Genomic DNA, 16655 nt, shown 5'->3' with positions numbered 1-16655 from the left:
GGACCCTTTCAGAGCAGCAGAGTGTTAATTTCCTGCACATCTCATGATAAGCAAAACAAGCCTTCTCTGACAAGAAGGTTGCCATGAAAACATGCCGTTGCTGCATAATTTATTCTCTAATGTAATAAAAACCCCAGTGAAATAAGAGGGTTAGTTCTCTTAGATGAAGAAACTCGCAAGCTTTTATAAACAACTGATCTCCTTCTGCCAAGGGGTAGAATAGAGACAATTTGGTTATATTTTGAAAGCTAATGAATCCCCTCAATTTATAATAATTTTTAATTCACATAAGCAGTGATGAAAAAAGATAATTTTTATGATGGTTCCTAATGATTTGAAAGTCCATTCTCCTTCAAATACAATAGTTTGCAAAACAATGACAATTACAGAATTAGCATCTACTAGTTAATAAACATTATTTATTTATGCATTGGTTCCAGGTAACTGTGAAAGTTAGTAAACACATTAAAATTTTGAATACATATGCCATATCATAAAGTTTTTGACTGAAAAACTAAAAACAGATCTGTTTTAATATGATGAGCTTGAAATAAACCTTGGGTACTTTTGTTTTACCATCCTTTAACAGATCATCTTTAAAGCAAAAACCCTATAGGGGAAAATGAAATAAACCAACAATTTGTCTTTTTGAACTTAACTTGCATCAGAGAAAAGGAAGGATTATGATGAATGATACAAAATACCCTTTTTTATCCCTGAATTGGAAATATCAGGTTATGTTATGCAGTTTTGGTCTGCAAAGTAACCCATCAACTCAAAAGCACAAAGGCATCTTTCTTTGCCCCCTGTGATGTTCCAGACCTAGTTGGAGATTACTGTATGTCTTACTCTACACTTCAGGAGTTTCAGAATCATACAGAGAGCTAAAAGCAGTGGTCTTCAGTCTGAGCCTTTTGAAAGGAAAGAAAAAAGAATCAAGAGCAGAGGCAGTTTGGAATATACAGTCATCCCTTGGTACCTGCAGGGAACTACTTCCAGGATGCTGAGTGCACACCAAAATCTATGGATGCTCAAATTCCTTACAGTCAGCCCTCCATATCCATGGGTTCTACATCCACAGATACTGAGGGTTCACTGTATTCCTTCTGGATTCTTTTTTAGGTCTATTTGTATGCTCAGCAGCTTAGTTAGTTCAGCTCCATCTGAGTGGGTTTTGGATGTTTCTTATGATGGCTTAAAAAATAATCTCAAACTTTTTTTCTCTACTCAAAGGTTAGGACTACAGGTAGATCAAATCAGAGGTACCCATCTCAAACTTTGTATCTATTCCATATGGAGAGAAACAGTAATTTATTCCAGTTAGGGTGCTGCCTAGGGTAGATGCTAGAGTCTTACACTGGAATGTGGAACAAAATGGGAATACTTTAGTGTAACCACATTTACAGAAATAGCATCTACCAGTTAATAAATATCATTTAGTTGTGCATTGGTTCCAGATAACTGTGAAAATTAGTAAACAGATTAAAATTCCAGAAGATTAGCATTTCTCAAATTTAGTTTGTTAAAAATACAAACTGTCAGTTCTCTGTGTCAGAGAGTCTGACCCAGGTCTAAGTTGATGCCCAAAACTCTATTGGTATGTTTAACAGGTATCTCTGATACTTCCTAGAACCACACTCTGAGAAATTCCACAATATGAGTATTACCAAAATATACAAATAATTCAACCAATTACTGAACATTACAACTAATCTCAAGCTATGATATGGTGTGAGTATAGATTTCATCCAATTCCTCCTCTGATGGAGGCATTGTAAAAAGTTCATAAAATCAGCGATGTGTCTCCATTAAATGTCTTGAATGCTTGCTCCTCTGCTTTTTTTTTTTTTTTTGGCCACATCACCAGGCTTTCAGGATCTTAGTTCCCCTACCAGGGATTGAACCCGAGGCATGGCAGTGAAAGCATGGAGTCCTAACCACTGGACTGCCAGGGAATTCCCTTTGCTCCTCTGCTTTTGACTTTTTGCTTTAAATATCTTATATGTGGTTGTTTTCCCCATTTCTTTAAAATATTTTTCAAAGTCTACTTATATGTTTGTCAGGATAATTGTTATCCTGATTCTCAATACTTAACTGTATTGTAACTAAAAGAGTAAAACTCTATTTTCCTCAGCCCAGCACGTTAGCCAGGACTCAAGGTGAGAGTAGGGTTGTTTATGCAGGAAAACTCTAATTCAGAAATGCAATCTAGTCTAAGGTTGTAAAAATGGTTATTGGAAGCATTTGGCCACATTTTTACACATCTGTCAGTGGAAAGACCATCCTCCACTGAACCTGCTTCTTATGTAGGTCGACCAAGGTAAATATGAAAACCAGAGCATACACAAAAGACATCTAACTGCTCTGCAGACAGAACAATGAGAAAGTAGGGGTAAAAGACAGCAGATAAGAACAAAGTATGAAAGGGGAAAGAGAGGAGTGAGAACGTATCAGTTTCCAATGACAACTGTAACAAATTACACAAACTTGATGTCATAAAGCAATAGAAATTGCTTCCTCACAATTTTGGAAGTCAGAAGTACAAAATAAGTGTCTCTGTATGGGAATGAAGGTGTCTGGCAGAGCTGCACTCCGTCCAGAGGCTCTGGGGAGAATCCATCCCTTGTCTCTTCCCACTTCTTACAGCTTCCAGCATTTCTTGGCTTGTGGCTGCATCGCTCCAATCTTCAAGGTCAGCAACTTCAAATCTCTCTCTGCTCTATCTGCACGTCACCTTCTCCTCTGTATATCTGCCTATAAAATATCTCTCTGCCGCCTTCTTACCAGGATTCAGGCAATTGAATTTAGGGCCCACTCAGAATACTCTCCTTATTTCAAGATCCTTAACTTAATCATACCTGTTTTTTTTTATTTCTTTGTTTCTTGACCCTATGTGAGGTAACATTCACAAGTTCCAGGGATAAAATGTGGGTATCTTTTTTGGGGGTGGGGGGGCATTTTTAAGCTTACACAGAGAGGAAAGAGAGAACTTATATCAGAAGGCTGAAGCGAGTACAGATGGTGATCATTGGAACAGCCACAGGCTATAACAGGTACATCTAAGGTCATTTTAAAAAATTTATTTATTTATTTTTGGCTGTGTTGGGTCTTTGTTGCTGTTCACGGGCTTTCTCTAGTTGCAGTGAGCGGGGGCTACTCTTCCTTGCGATGCACGGGCTTCTCATTGCCATGGCTTCTCTTGTTGTGGAGCACGGGCTCGAGGCACACAGGGTTCAGTAGTTGTAGCGCATGGACTGAGCAGTTGTGGCTCATGGGCTCTAGAGTGCAGGCTCAGTAGTTGTGGCACACAGGCTTAGTTGCTCCGCAGCATGTGGGATCTTCCCGGACCAGGGCTCGAACCCATGTCCCCTGCACCGGCAGGCGGATTCTTAACCCCTGTGCCACCAGAGAAGTCCCTCTAAGATCATTTTTAAGCAGTATGCCTTGATGAGATAAAAACTATCTTGATCTGCCTAAATTTTCAATGAATACTGCTTCAAAAACAAAGCCTTGTGGGAGAAGCTATGTGAGTTTCACAGAAGTAAAAACATCTGTCAGAAATGACCATGAGAATTTTAATCCTTGGATGTACTGGGACAGGACTTTGCAGCAGACTTGGGATACACACTTGAGCTAACTTTACCTACATATCAAAGAGCAATGTTGCTCAGCCGAAATCTGGATGGCACTGCATATGCTGTGGTTTACAACGGGTTTTAACTGTGACACTGGGTTTGGTTTTTGTTGTTGTTTTGTTTGTTCGTTTTGTTTTTTGCTGCTATGTTTCTGTTCCTTCTTGGCTGTTCACATTTTTCTGGAAGCCACCTCAATTTACTGCATATTTCCTTTTCTACCTTCTTTGCTATTCTGTTTGTCCTGGACACCCTCTTTCTAAGCTCAAATGAAAGGTTTTGTTGACACACATTTGTACTTAAAAAGACACAAGCAAAAAAAAAAATCTCAGGCCACCCAGTGAATGAGGACTTCCCATCTGTCTGCCCCTTGTTTCACAGATTTCACACATTAAATCTTTACCTTCAAATCTATGATGAGAGAGACTTTTAATCTTCTTCAGGAAACACTTTGGTCTGGGAGGAAAGGAGAAAACCTCTGAAAGACTGACTTCAAAATTATATATGTGCGATGTGTAAAAGGAATTGTTTATCCTACAGTAACCCATCACATCTCAAAGGCAGGCCTTCTTCAGTTAATGGCAAGGTTCACATCAGTATGAGGAGGTGGAAATAAAGAGATTAACAGTCCATAGGCCTGTGGGAACTAGGCTAAGAGAAGAGTCACTAGTGCTGTAGAGCCTTATACGAGTGGGTTACACAGTCTTCCTTATGGCTTATGTTTCTTTAAATTCCCAGCTTCACAGACACCCCCAAATGCCAAAATCATGAGAGGTAGTTTAGAATGAGGTGCCAGGCCACCTTTGCAGGACACTGTAACAGACCACATTAGAGCTGCTTTACTTCCAGGATGAGACTGAAGACGTAAGACTGAGGATTCTTCTCAAGAGTCAGGGGCATGCACAGAGCAGGTGTTTTCCCTCTGCTTCCACATAAACAGGGGAAGGGACCTCTAAGACAACCCTTCAGAAAGCTTTATTTATTTCCTGTAGAGCTTGAGAAGCTAGTGTGTAAGTCTTGATAAGAAAAGCTTAAAGTCATGGAACTATGCCTGGAACTGCCCCTCCCTGACTGCAAAAGGTGAAAGACTGCATGGCATGGGGTGAGCTATGGAATTAATTTCTGCTTTCATGGTCATACTTGCCCTACTTTAAATTACAAACATTCCAGTGCTCTGCTAGACCAACACATTTATTTATTCTTTCATTCAACAAATGTTTGCTGAATGTCTATTATGTGCAAGAGACTGTGTTGCATTACTTAAGTGGACAGAGAGTGTCTAGTCCTTTTACCCAGGATAGTTACTTGTAAATTAATAATATTAAAAATGTGTTCTAAAGAAATATCAAACAAGACATTTATTGACTGTATCCTTGTACAACATACTGTGTGAGATACAAACATGAATCTGATGCAGTCTTGCCCAGAGAAAGAGGAGCTCATTGTTCGGCGAGCAGTTATGATAAAATAACATATGTAGTAAAATGTGAGAAATGAAAAGCTATGAATGATCAGTTACAGTGAGATAGTACCATGGAGCAGAGGCAAAATTTCTGGAGTGGGTTGTAAGTGAGGTCTTGCTAACAATTGTTTAGTAAATCTCATATAAGTCTGCTTACCTTTTGAATAAGACAACGCTACACAGAAATATAGAGACCTTCATATACCAGTTTCTATGTCACAGGTAAAGAATCTAAAGACGAATATAACCTATTCCTTAATCTCAAAAAGATTATAACTCAATGGAAGCAATAGACATTTATGGAAATTATTTTAATGAAATTATGTGTGTGGATTTCCAAAATTGAGGTTCATACAAAGTGCCCAACTCTGTTGAGGGAAGTCAGGAGATGAGGAAAGAAAAAATCAATAGTGATGTTAAAAGAACAGACTCTCTGTTGCAGTACAAACTTCTCTGACTGACAACTAAATAGAATCAAAATTCAAAAGTGGGTCTCAGGAAACCAAGGAGATAGATTCAGCTTGAAGGGTTGCTGCTCACCCTGCCTGTCCTCAATGGTCAAACAATGCATGCCTCATGCGTCACCAGCACTGGAGTGACACAACCCTAGGCACCATATGAAAGAAAATCTTTAGCTTACACTTGGCTGACACAATGCTAGTTCTCTGCAGCAGTTTTCCTGGACACAGAACCCAATTCTTTTCTTCATTTGATGATCTCAACTACTAATCCTGCAGCTATTTCTCTCACTTTATTTCTCTTTAACTTCAAGTTCCTTTTTGATGTTTAAAACTCTTTTCCAAAAATAGCCCTAACCACTCTCATCAAGATGGGGTTTTTGTTGTTGCTTTATAGTTGTTGTTGTTGTTTTCAAAGGCTACTTTCACTTAGGGAAATGTACCTAAATATAGAGCCCAGATCATATTAACCTTTTTAACACAACCAGAACATCACCCTTATAGGTGCCCTACCTTGGCCAGAAGAGTAATGCCTTGACACACTTCACGAATTCCACTGCTCACAAATGTCAATAAAAGTAGGATTTATTGCTCAACAAAGATTACAAAGCTTTACAAAAATGAAGAGCAAATTTAATTCTTTCTAAAGTATATTTGAGTTACTTAAACGTAAATGCTCTGGAAGTATAAGTTCTGGAAGAACAAATTTTCCATGAAATCCAAGCTAAATATAGTATGGATTCGCAATTTAACCTTGGGAAAATAAACTATTGGAGACTGTTTTTTCTTTGAAAAACTAAATGCAGAACCAATTAGAACATTGCTGCTTTGACTAAGATGGACATTTTTAAATGCTTGGGAACTTAAATTCTGTATAATGCACACAGAAAAGAATTGCAAATTGACAATATTTTTTTCTCTTTCTACAAGGCTTAGCCAGCCATATCAGAAAGACCATATGTTAGCTGCAAGAGAAGTTTGCTCTAAGGGGTTTTAGTTAGAATTTTGCAGTTTGGATACTCTATATAAAAAGAGATACTTTGAGAAAAGATTTAAGGCTCTTTGGTAATGGTAATACAATTGAACTATATTATAATGCAGAGAGTTGCTACTTTACAGATTTACTATGCCAAAATAACTGAAATGCATTTTGTTGTGGTCACTCCAGAGTGGAGTGATGGATGGATCCCCCCAAACTCAAAATCTGGTTTAGATATTAAGATTGATGATGCCACAAACTCACCAAGAGAGTATGCAAAGGTTTGTTGCTCATCTAATGAGGTTTTCTGGGGGGAAACAGAATGAGCTCCCCAGCAGGCTCAAGAATGGCTTGAAACAACAGAGAACAGATATTGTCTTTAGGGTTTTTATGGTAGATGGGAGGGGTGAGGTAGGGTGAGGGTTCTTTCACATGGGCTGTGGCTTGTGTGGTTTGGAATTCCCACTAGCACCAAAGGAGCGAGCACTGGGCTTCCTTATCAGCTGGCCCAGATGTAGAGCAGAAGAGGGAAAGGGAGTGGTGGGGCTTGAAATCTGGCAGCAGTCAAACACTGAACACTGAATTTGACTCTTTATTACAATTCACCTCTGATATTTGACTGATGGCTGATGCAATGTTTTACTTTACTGAATTTGAACTTGTTTAAATAAGCCATCACTATGCTCTATAAGGCCTATAGCCTGAGGCTGGTAAGGGAGGTGAATATTCCATTTAATGTATTGTTCAAGAGCTCAGTACTGTGTGGCTTTGGAAGTGAAATGACTGCCTTGGTCACCATCAATAATAGACTCTAGAACTTTGAGAGGGGTAAGGAGTATTTTGGTGGTGCCTTGTATTATGGCTTCAGAATGGGCAGAAACTTGTGTGATGTTGATTTATTGTTTTGTATATATATGAAGCAAAAGAGCACCAGAGTTCTCTACACCAAAAGGGGCAAACTTGGATAAACAATTGTCGTTGATGCCACCGCCAGAGCAGATGGCCAAACCATTGTCAATGACCAAGAGCCTGTAAAAATATGCAGATTGGGCCAACTGTTGGCCAGGGTATCCAATGCTAAGATGGTGCCTAACGTACAGCCAATTATGCCGACCTTTGCATCCCATCCCTGATCAAGGACATCCTGGTAAAGGGATAAAAAACTGCAGTCCTTCAGCGAGCTCCATCATGTGTGATGGTGGTCCTGCTATTCATAAAGTATATGAACTTGCTTTACTGTTCACACAGTTGTACTCAAGGATTACACAGTGGCCAAGGGATTGAGGACAGAGTTTTCCTCTAAAACCATGGCACGTGTCAAGATACTGAGGGTGGAGGAGACAACCTTTCTATAGATGAGATATGCCATAGCACCTGCCTTTGACTCTATTCTCTAGGAGAAAGGTTCTGTGGTTGTGCTGAACTTGTGGGGTGCTGCTTCCATGACCCAATACATAAGGGCAGGTAAGAAGCAAGGCTCTTGGGCTTAGGGCCTGTGAGAGCCTGTCTCCGGAGAGGCCAGTATGCAACCAGCAATGGCCCCTCTAATGGCATGTACTGTGGAGTCAAGGATGGCAATTTCTTATACCATAAGTCCACGGGCAACTCATAGCCATCTTGGCCAGTCCAGAGACTCCAGAAGGCATGAAAAGAGGTTGACAAAGCCTCTGCAGTGAAGGAGTCTCTAGCAGACACTAATTAGAACCTCCACTGTCTTGTAATGTGGACAAATTTTTTGAGCATTTTATTATAGAACACCTCATATAAGGTGGGCAGATTTTCAAGTAACAGTTTAAAAGGCTTAAGTAAAATTTGTAGCTGAGGAATACGTTGCCTCCAGAACCCCTAAATGCCTAAAAGATGTTTGGCTTGTTTTAAATTTTTGCGTGCTGAGAGAGTCAATAGTTGTTTCTTGACAGTGTCCGAATGGCTTCAGTTTACCTAATAATTTTCTGGAATTTAACTGTGGGGCCTTGTACTGTTTGTGGGGCAACAGTCTTTTTGTGAGCTCTTTTGTATTTGTATGTCCTGAATGAGTGTGTCAAATAAATGTTGGAAGGGAAGGGGGATGCCATCAATATAATGTCATACGTGAGCTCCTGGGGAGAGTTGTATATGGTTAAGAACTTGCCTACAAAGATTGTGTGTGATGGCAAGCCTGTTGCAGTATAACTCATACAGCCAGATGAAGGTATATTGGTCTCTTCAGAGGTGAAGGCAAACTGCAGTTAGAGGCCTTGAAACAGGAACTTACCAGATCATATTAGCCAAATCTATATCTAACTACAAAGTATTTACCAGATGCTGATTGGATGGACTCAGTAATTTTAATAACATTGGGTATGGGGCCTTAATGTGTGGGACCAGGGCTTTAAGGTTGGGGTACTGAACCATTAGGTGCCATTTATTCTTTCCAAGTTTAAGAATAGGCCAAATTGGGCTGTTAAATAGAGAAACAGTGGGAATAACCATCCCTTCTTTAAATAGGTCTTGCATAATGGGTTACAGTCCTTGAAGGCGCTGTTTTAATTTACACTGGTCTGTATAAACTATTTTAACGGAGAAGGAGAACCATGGAGTCCCGTTTTGTCAAGTCGTTTATAAATGTCAAAAATTTAATTCGTTTAATTTATTATTCATTGAGTAAGAGCCTCAATGCCCAACATGGGCTATTATAGGGCAATAGGCACTATGGCTGTGGGGAATTTCGGCAAGGCAGTAGTCTAGTGGTTAATGTGAGGCATATTTTTTTGTCCTCTGTTTTAGGTCAGGAATTCCTCTAAGGTTATAGGGAACACCATATATAAATGTAGTAGGATCCCAGGTTGAACTGTAATTTGAGCTCCAGTATTAATTATGGTCATGAATGTTTGCCAATTTGGGGCATTTCAGTAGATGTTAAGGTTAATTCAAGACCTATATTGTGGAGGCACAAAAGCCAATCAGCACTAATATTTTATTGTATAAATTTTTAAATTAAATTTTGGATTTCCAATTGGGTCAAATTGTGGACCTCTATTTTAGATTTTATTTCTTTTCCCTGTATTTAAGGGTTTTCTTTTTTCCTTATTTTGTTTGATTGTTTACGGATATACTTTCAGGAGGGGATTTTCCTCTCTACTCTGCTTATATTTGTAAATTTCTTCCTTCTCCAAAATTCTCAAATTAGGATCTTCAGTGTTACAGACCTCTCCCATGCCAATGGTTGCTTTATAGGGTTTAAGAGACATGGACTTTAGTCAGGTTTGAATTAACCCCTTGGCTGTGACATGGGGGTGCCATGGGTGTGTTCAAAGCAAAAGCTTGCCAGCAAGCAGCATATCCAGTTAGCAAGCCAATGCAAAGAGCAGAAAGATCCCTGGTGGTGGTGGCCATGCTTGAGACACTCTACTTGCTGTACCAAATGTTGTGGTCACCCACAGTAAGGGGGTGGACCCTCTACCCAAAAGTTGGTTCAGATGTCAACACTGATGATGCCACATATGGTTTGAAGATTTGAAAAGGGTTGTTACCTATACAATAGAACTTTCCAGGGAGAACACAACTGACATCCAACAGATCCAAAAATGTCTTAGGAGAGTAGGGAAAGGAAAGTAGCTTTGGGATTTTTAAGAGGGTTGGGGAATGGGGCTGGTAAGAAGGTTCCTTCATGAAGGCTAGGATTTGCAATGTTGAACCTTCCAACAGTTCCTGGGCTTTCTTTTTATATGGTCAGACCACTCAAGATGGCTCCTCTCTTGCTTTTTGTGTTTGTGTGTGTATGTGTGTTACATGTCCGTTAGAAGAAAAGATCTGATTTGGAATACAACTACATTTTCACCTGTAGCCAGCTTGAAATAGTGATTCACAGGAAGTCAAGGGTAGTACAGAAATAGCATGGACTTTAGTCAGGGGGACCTGAATTCACACCCCTAATCTGCTATTATTTTTTTCTGTTCCCTTGAGAAAGTGTACTTAAACTCTCCAGTTTCCTCCACTATGTAAAACAGAAACCTCACAGAACTGTTGAGGGGAATAAGCTAATATGTGAATTCATGTGAACTCTGTGGCATGGCTCTTGGCATATAGTAGGTATTATTCATGCTAGTTTTACCTCTTTAGTCATTCAGTAACTTATGTTTATTTCTGAATGGAAACCCTGGCAATAGTAAGATTTTACTGGACAGCCAATTCCCAATTATTCTAAGTGAATTGTCCTTCTTAGGGATAAAGTGATGCCCCAAGAGTTTCTCAGCTCCCATTTCAGCTGGCCAGCATTCTTCATCCTAACTAAGGTATGAATCATACCAGCTAATTTAGCTACATATTAAATTGGATTATGCAAGATTGTTTTCTCCATTATGTGCCTTTATACCATAAAAAAGTATATTTGAGCCTTTCTAATAAATCCTTGTGAATCAATTATCTTTTTAGCTATGCATTTCACCTTTATCAGTCTATTCTTCCTTTCAACAAACACACTGAGCACATTGTGGTGGGTCATAGTGACACAGTAGGTCTCATGACAGGATATGATGTAAAGATAAGATGGCAGTAAGAAAAATAAAAAGAATTCAAAGTAGGTATATGTAGCAAAGCAGAATACGCTGTTTGTTAGTAGGTAGACCATGTACTTCCATGCACTGTTCTTTTACCTGCAGGCATCAAAGGCTAAAATCCCATGCCTATGAGCTCCTCTAACTTGTGGTTTCTTTATTCCAGGAGGGCCATTTCCAGCACTGTAGTCACTATTTTGCTGCCTCAACCACATCGCTTTAGCCCTTACTATTTCAGTGGACGTAAGTTGAGTCCAGCTCCAGTATCTGCAGTTTTCTCTGCCTGATGGCTTTCTCCAAGTCTAGAAGCCACTCTGCCCACATGCCAGGCATCCTGGAAATGTCAAGTATTTAATAACTCTCAAGAGTAGCTCCCAACAAGTGACTGATGGGAACTGGTATATAAATAGCCCATCATCCTGTTTCTTAGATGAAGTATGTACTTTACATTGACTTTCAGAGTTTTCTCAGAGGGATTAAGCTCCCTCACCTGAAGTGATCCCTGACTTTATTAACTACACTTTGTTGATCTCTTCTTTGTCTCATTTCTCTGTTCACCTATCAGTGTTTTCTGCTAATCACAGAAAGCTGCTTGCACTCACATCCTTGATTTAGGGTCTGCAAGTGGGTAAAGCCAAACTGAGATAATTTTGGTTTATTTTGTTGAGGAATTAGGAAATAAGGTGCTACACATAGTTACTTGTATCTGTCAAGGTCTGTGAAAATTCTTGGATTTTACCTACTTGTGAGCTAATAAATCAGCCTGTTTCTGTTTCATGGTTACTGACAGAAGGCATGAAACTCCTGGGTCAGAGGCAAAGAACTTCATTACTCACAGCACAGCAGGCATCATCAGCTTCATGTTCACATCAGTTCTTCTTGCTCCTCCTTCCCCCTGGCCTCAGGAGGCTCATGCAGAGGGACCCATAGGGCTGGATACACAACAGATTTCTGTCATGACTGAGGAATACTAAACGGGGACTTTGTTTTTATCATAAATGGCAAGCAAGCCTGCTTTTAGTCCTCATCCCTCACTGCAAATGCAACCCTAAGAAATGCACCAAGTAAAGAAAGGCCATAGTCTTACATTCTTGGTACACCCAGCAAGAACCCACAGGACACTCAGGGCCCATGGCAAATCACCTCTCCCAACAGTACTGTGGTTTGTACTTGTTTGCCCATTCACCAGTAAACTGAAGTGAGCCGTGAGTCATGTTCACTTTTAAAACAGAACATGTCTCTTTGTTCTGCCCTAGCTCATCTCAGAACACCAAGAGCTAGATGCTATATAATACTTTCCCTAACTTGAACACACCTGTGTCAACTAGAGAGAATGCAATGTAGCAAACTCAAGAAAAGAAGTATGAAGAAAGAATAACAGAATCATATAAGGACCAGCAATTAGATTTGGGCAAGTTTCTCAATTTTCGCAGGAGAGTGCCATTTGAGCTGGCATGATAAATGTGAGCTTTACAATTGAAAGCAAAGATGGATCACAAATAGAGTGGAAACCATAGATGAAAGGCTTTAAGATGTGAAAGCATCCTGGTGTATCCTGCACTGGTCAGTAGGGCAGTATGAAATATAAGGGAAGGAAAGAAGTGATTAAAGTGAGGTTGGCAAAACAGTGGTCACCAGGGGTCTTGAAGTCATTTTTGTGCGTTTAACAAATTTTTACTGCATTTCTACTATACTGTGCTCCAGTAATATAAGCTACTCTCCCAGGGTCTCCATTTGCTATTCTTCCTTCTCCACTCCCCTCCTCAAATATCTTACCAAAATAGCCGGGTCGGGGCTTCTCTGGTGGCACAGTGGTTGAGAGTCCGCCTGCCGATGCAGGGGACACGGGTTCGTGCCCCGGTCCAGGAAGATCCCACATGCCGCGGAGCAGCTGGGCCCGCGGCCTGCGCCTCCGGAGCCTGTGCCCCGGAACGGGAGAGGTTGCAACAGTGAGAGGCCCGCATACCGTTAAAAAAAAAAAAAAAAAAAAAAAAAAAAGCAGGATCACAGCCTCAGACCAGGTAAAACAAAATTAGTAGCCTCTTCTCCCCTGCTATCCAGAGGATTCTATTGCAAGTGTCAGGTAAAGGCCTCTGTTGAGATACCCACCTTCATCATTACAGTCAAACAAGAAAGTACTACTTTAAAACATTATTTTTTCTATTTCGATAGTAGAGTTTAGTGAACATGAGAATCTACTGGAATGGCATTTGCAGAAGCTAATATATCAGGCTCTGAATTCAAACTCTTAAGTTTTTACTCCCACAATTAAGATTTCTTAGCTATGTGACCTTAGACAAGCTACATAACATCTTAAGGACTCAGTTTCCATCTCCATAAAATGGGAATAATGATGTTACATTCCTCATGTAAAATGTTCTCATGATTGAATGAGGAAATTCATGTCAAATGCCTGGAACATATTATCATCCAGTACAAATATTTACTATCCTCAGGTTTATACTATTATCACAGATGGTTAGAAGGTGGCAGTATTTGATGGAACTACCCATATAAAATCAATCCACTGGGCTTATTTGGTTACTATTAAAGAATAGTAGAATGAGAGGTAGTCATAATGTTTACAAGTTGTAATATTCTTATCAACCCTGAAATCTGCTCACTACATCAAAATCTGACTGTGGCTTTCTAAAGAGTGTCAACAAATTTTCAAAGAAGTTTTGAGATATGGATCTGTGTTTTATTTTTTGAAAAATCCCCCATATTTTTAAGCAAGAAATAATACATCTTTATACAAATAATTTCCGCATGCCAGGATGGACTGAAAGAGTTAATGTACTTGCAGAACACTATTAAGAGGCTGACAAGAGTTTAAATTGGAGGAAAAACGGTTACAGAATTTAATAGCTAAGAAATATCAAACAGAACACATGGTTAAATACCTGATGTTATTCCAGTGTACTCTGTTATAACTGGAAATGCAAAAAGGGTAAGTATGTATAACCCTGTACCACAGGCGCCTGTAACACTTCTCTTGGCCAAACCCCAACCCAGAAGCCACAAAATATGCCCTGTTGGATAAATCTGGGGCTTCCCCACTTGCATGCACTCTGACACAAGTCACAAAAAATGCTGTGCCAACAATTACATAACTTGCTCTGTAGCTATAGTAATCTTGCTCCTTCCTCTCTGGGGCCCACTCAGTCATTGCTCATTTATCTTGTTTCATGCTGGCCTGTTCACTTTATCCAGTTCCTTTAAGCCCTGGAACCCCTGCTCTCCACCACAAATTGGCCTTAAAACTGTGCACATTGAAACAGATTTCCTTTTAGCATTCACCTTTGATGTGACTCTACCTTCCCCAAATTCATTTCTGAACCCTTGTCCTGCATCTACCTTTCTCTTTGCATCTGGCACAAATGTGATATAGTTCCTAGGAATGATCCTCTAATCCAACCCCCTCACTTTACAGATGATGAAATGTTTAGATTAGAATGTTTCACGTGGGATTTTTACAGAAATATTTATCAATCACTTCAAATGCTAGGCTAATTTCTGGAAAGTTTCCATGTGTGGCTGGTCTTCCCCTCTGTGTTACATTGATTCCTAATAATTCTATTCAGAGGATAAAATTTCTACATTGTCCCCTGAGGGAAAAATACCTCTCTATGGATAAAAGAAGAGAGAGTATATTGTCTGAATGTAGATGCACAGGATCTTTTAAATGTATTTAAACTCTTTATAAAAGGTATTAATTCAAATCATATACCATCTTCATGAATTTACTATGGAATTTATGTCCTCTTTACTTGATTCCCCTGAAATTTACCACATTTTTATTTATACAAGACTTTATAGTACTTAAAGTCTTTTGCCCCATATTCTACTAATAACAACAAATAATATTGGGTGGGGAAGTATATGACTTTATTGTGTAAGTGAATAAACCATTGATCATTTCTAGCTGTGTGGATTAGACCATTGAAAGAAAATAAATTGTAAAAATACCAATCTCATTGGTGAAAAATAGAATGTTTATGTACTTGAGATCCCCAAATTCCGTAATTTTATCTCCCCAAAAGGCCAAGTATTTTAAAATACTCACACACTGTGAAAATATCCAAGGCAGTGTCTCATAATATGTCATTCTCAGGGCGTACCAAAAACAAGTCTTTGGCATTGTAGGAACTAAATCCCCTTGATGGAGTCCATTTCACAGTGAATTTTTTTCTGCCTTGTATAATATTGTTACAAGGTTCCAGTGTCTATATTTGTCTTTTCAGTTAGTTTGAGTAGATTATGAGAGCAAACTTACTTTTAACTATTTTATTCTCTAAATAATTATATTAATAAAACATGGGGTGAATAACTAATTTTTTTTTTCAAACAGCTGTCATAGCATTTCAAACACTATGGGACAATAATATCATTTAATGTTCACCCTTGAAAGAAAATTTGAAAAAGCAGGCTAATGTTGTGTCTCAGTTTTTCCTCAAACCAATTTTCTGGTGTTCATTTGGAAATCTTGGCTTAAGATGGTATTGAGGGAAACCAAAAGTTAATCTATTAACTACTTCAGCGGCACACATCCATTTTAAACAATGAATACTTTGCATCTAAATTTACTATTCTGACATAGTCAGGCACACTTTAATCCTCCCTTCTTTATCTAGAACATGGCAACTTCCTCTTATACTTTGAAAGAAGTTCAGTCAAAACACTCCATTAACACTCTCCTTGTCCCTCTTAGTACTATTTTTTCATGTTATTTCAAGGATTTCTGTAAAAGCATCTTTCCCTCTTTAAACTGTCAAATTTTACTACTTAGAACATGTGTGCTTCTTTACCTCCATAAAGCACTGGCTGGGCCTGAACATGAGTTGGCTCCTCTTTAGGAAAGATGCCATGTTTCCTCAATACCACCTTACCCTGTAGCACATGACCTCTAATTCTTCGTTTTACAAAGCTATTCTGTTGGGAAAAACCCCAAACACTTAGAAAAATGAATTTAAGTGCTTGATTATCTTGATGTTTTTCAGTCAAGTATTGTTTTAGACTAACGCTTGTCCTCTGCATTGTCAGCAGAATTATTTCACTCACAGTCATGTGTAATGTATCAATACACTGTCACACTGTTACTAATATCAAATAAATTGTGAGGCAATTATTTATCAATCTAATAACAGAACTAGCAACAAAACTTAGAAAAACCTTTGCATGTTCTTATATACAGAGGAACTGAATCTACTTCAAGTGTTTTAAAAGCCTGGTTTATATCTTTCCTGGTTGACTTGTTCATTGGAAAAAGTACTCGACAAGAAGCAGGGGATCTCAATTCTTTATCCAAATCTGAAGCAAAATAGCTTTCTGACTTGAGGCCTGGGAGGGTCAGATGTGATCCACAGGCTGAAGAGTTCTGATGATTGATAGATAGGTAGGTAGATAGAAAGATAGACAGATAGATAGACAGATAGATAGAAAGAGAGACAACAGGTAGATTTACGTTGAGATAAAGATGTTTATATAGGTATAGCTATACAGGTAGATGTAGATCTAGATTAAGATAAAGACACAGATTGAAACATAGATGTAAACCTAGAAATAGACATATATGGATGTATAGATATA

The sequence above is a fragment of the Pseudorca crassidens genome, chromosome 5 (genome assembly GCF_039906515.1).
Source record: "Pseudorca crassidens isolate mPseCra1 chromosome 5, mPseCra1.hap1, whole genome shotgun sequence".
Classification (NCBI taxonomy): domain Eukaryota; kingdom Metazoa; phylum Chordata; class Mammalia; order Artiodactyla; family Delphinidae; genus Pseudorca; species Pseudorca crassidens.
Note: the sequence above shows the minus strand (reverse complement) of the source record.